The following is a 3,787-nucleotide window of genomic DNA, read 5'->3' on the forward strand; positions in this document are numbered from 1 at the left end:
TCAACTGAGTGTACTTTTGAACTCATTGTTCTTACTCAATGAAAAGTTGGTCAGACTAATTCAATTGAGATATTATTAAACTCTTTGAATTGAAAAGTTGGTCAGACTGTTTCAATTAAGAGGTTTCTAAGTCTGTTTTCAATTGAAAAGTTGGTCAGACTATTTCAAAAGAAGAATCACAGACTTTTGTGTATAAAACACCTGATTTTTTTCACACTAGTTCAGTAACTAGGTTAGATTTTTGAAGAGAATCTAATAAACTAAAATTGATTTTTAAGATAAATCAATAAAATCTTTACAATCTCTTTCTTGGGATACAGTGAGGAAAAGTATGATATCAATTGATAGTAAATCAGATGATATGACAGTTTCTGAGAGAAAAACTGACAAAAAATAAATCAATTTTTTGAAGAGAAATTGATTAAAACTATTCAATTTTATTCTAAATTATTCAATTCTTCTCACACAACAGGTGTGCAACTCAAATCAGTTAATAAAGAGTGTAAAAAAGAATTAAGTATTAATGAAAGCTCTTCAGCCACTGAAAAAGTAATTCTTACTTAAAAGAATATGAAATTATGACAGAAAACAACTCTGTTTTTAATTCTTTATAAGAATATTGTGTAAAACCCAGAGAAAAACACCTTACTTTTTTAAGAGAAGTAAAAAACTATTTCTAAAATCTTTTTTTTGCATTAACTGCTGCAGAAGAATGAGATAGAAACTGCTAAGATATGCACTACTGTATACCCTCTATCAAGACTTTCCCTCTTCAGAGTCTTGATATTATAGAGAATATAAGTCTGTTTCTATATGATAATATAAATATTGTCAGCGGAATGTAGAGGAACTGGTTATTTATATCTTAAAATAGAAGACTTTGTCAATGATTATATCAATATAGAGTTAATTCTCAAATTCAATAGAAATCTAGTGTTGCTGTTCTCAATCCCTTGCAGAATCTATTGAATATTGAGGTATTAAAACTAGATTTAATATATCTCACTGTGCAGGGATCAAAGGCTCAGTCAGACCTTGGGGTATACTGATTTTATAGTTGTCGTGTCTGCCGATTATGTATTGAGTACAGTTGCTGAGGTATCTTTTTGTACTTTTCTGTCGGGGATGGGCCAGATTGAGAGAGGTGGTACGAGGGCGAGACTTGGCGTTGATGTTCAGATACACTGAAGACAGACCACGGAGGTTGCACTTCAGAAGTGGCCGTTGATTATGTGCTTGATATTATCGCCGAGGTATCTTTTTGTATTTTTCTGCCGGGGATGGGCCAGATTAGGAAGGGCGGTACAACAGAGGGACTTGGTGTTGGTGTTTTGGAACATCAAAGATGGACAGGGTTTTCGCGGAGATCACTCCTCAGATATCTCCACAACTACAGATCGGGGATCTTCCAAAATCGAGAAGATTGGTGCATATGGCTAGGTCTCTTCACCTTACAATTTGTATGGCACTTTGGCCCGGGGTTGTGGTGTGGTAGGGGAGAACGGGGGATACTCCCACACAGGAGTTTTGAACAACGTCCGGTTCACGTTTGGCTGGATAACTCCACCACCACACAGGGTATGCGGTCGGCGATGGGGTCAGAATGCTCGTATGATCGAGGGCTTTTCGATGGATCTATCGGCGGGTTCTTATTCGAAAAATCGAGCGAGTTCGTGGTGGAGCGGTTGCTATTATTAGTTACTTAGAAGAAGTCTTATTAGTCTTTTTCTCAGAGAATTGATTATTTAAATAGATTCAGAAAGTCAGATTGACAAGCTCAGTGTAATTAGTTAATAAACTCTGATATTATAATATTATTATCTGCATCTTATGAGTCAGCTTCATGAGATAAAGCTGTGTTTTTAATTGATTCAAATCATCAGTCAATTTCTCTCAATATTCTTTAACTCTTGTATTAAAATCAGAAGAATTCTTATTATCTTATTAATATAATGAGTTGAACTGCTGCATTACTGTAAAGTTATAATTATAATAATTTTTGATTTGATTCAGTAGAAAGTTCTTGAATTCTTCTTAAGTTATAACAGTATTGATACACTCAAGCTCTCTTTTCTTAATAACTCAAGTAGTTGCAGAGATATCTTCAAGAAGGTTGACAGTGTATATTACTCATATCTTATAAGTATTATACTGACTCAGATTAAGGTGGAATTTTCATTTAAGAGTATAGATAAAGCTGTGAAATTCAGACAAGATGTTTTTCTTATATCTCAGAGAATCTCTGATCTTAATCTCTCTATCTTTATAATAGATGTAGATGTGTAGAGGCTGCAGCAGTGATAGAGCAGTTGAAGAGCTTATATTAAAATATACAGTGAGTTTAGAAATCTCAGATTTCTACTGAGATAGAGATGTATACACTCTAGAGAATAATGTAGTGTTTCTCTCAGAGAGTGAGGTCAGATCAGTCTCAGTATAAGTATATAAGATTATATCAGTTTATTAAAGCTTAACTAATTCAAATATATAATTAGATTAAGTGATTTGAATTGTAATATGATGAAACTGAAGCAGTGACTAGTCAGTAGTATTATATAGAGATAGTTGTTTAAGAAGCTGTATAAGTGAGCTTGACTATCTTACTTAAATAGTGAGCTTATAGACTACAGAGTTATTGCAAGAATATCACAGATATAATACTTAGTATACTAAGAAGATTGTATAAGATATGCAGTAACTCTCATATATATTTCAGTAGAAGAAAAAATGAATTACTGACTTCTTTTATAAGAAGTCAGCATCTAGCTATTCTATATAGATAATAAGTGAATACTCTTCTCTTATTTCATGAGTGAGAATAGCTGAAGTGATATCTCAGCAGTGTCTCATTACTAAGAAAAAGTAATCTGCTAATCTTATATAAAAGCAGAGTTCTTATATTCATCAATCAGATCTTTCTATAATATATCTGAATGATATCATAGAGTGATTGAAAACCGGTTCAGATGAGATGAAATTATTCACATGAAAGTGATGAGCTGTGTGAAACTGCAGCAGGGCCTTGACGCGTCTGAGAGTATGATAATATCACAGAAACATCTACTCTGATAAATTTCTTCAGAATAATAGATCTGTATCAGTCTATTCTCTAGTATCTATCATTCAACTTCATGATACAGGTAAAAGATATCTGTGTTTTCAGAAATGAGAATGTGAATATCATACTCTTTTACACTCATAGATGTGAGGCTTGTACATCTTGTCTGAGATGTTATTGTGAGAATGAGTTATTCATACACTGTGTTCTGCTTTCTGCATTCTCTCATGTCTCTCTCTCTCTTTCTGAGAAGTCTCATGTGTGTTGTAATTGCATGTACAATTCTAAGATCTGTGAGTGTTTATTCAGTAATTATTATTTCTGCTTTTATAATTTTATATACTAACAATGATTCTTAGTTACTTCAGTATCAGAGATCATTTTAATTGAAGATGATAATGCTGCTGAGACTATTCTCTTCTACTCTTAAGCTTCTTCTATTGCTTTCTCTCTCTTCTTTGCAGAGAAGATTATATACACACTGAGTTATAAGTATTCAGTCTTGAGTGACTTCTGTCATTATTTATTCAGTTCTACATCTTCTTCTTCAGTTTCTTCTGTCTTTACTTTCTCTGTTCTGGCTTCTGATTCTGTGAGTCTTATACTCTTCTTCAATTTCTCTATGTGTATATGTACACATTTCTATATTAGTATTTCAGTCAAACTTGTAATAAATGACATTAATATCATACACAGAGTGATAGAGAAATCAGAGACATGTACAGTGTT

This window comes from Blastomyces dermatitidis, assembly GCF_000003525.1.
Source record: "Blastomyces dermatitidis ER-3 genomic scaffold supercont1.22, whole genome shotgun sequence".
In the NCBI taxonomy this organism is placed as follows: domain Eukaryota; kingdom Fungi; phylum Ascomycota; class Eurotiomycetes; order Onygenales; family Ajellomycetaceae; genus Blastomyces; species Blastomyces dermatitidis.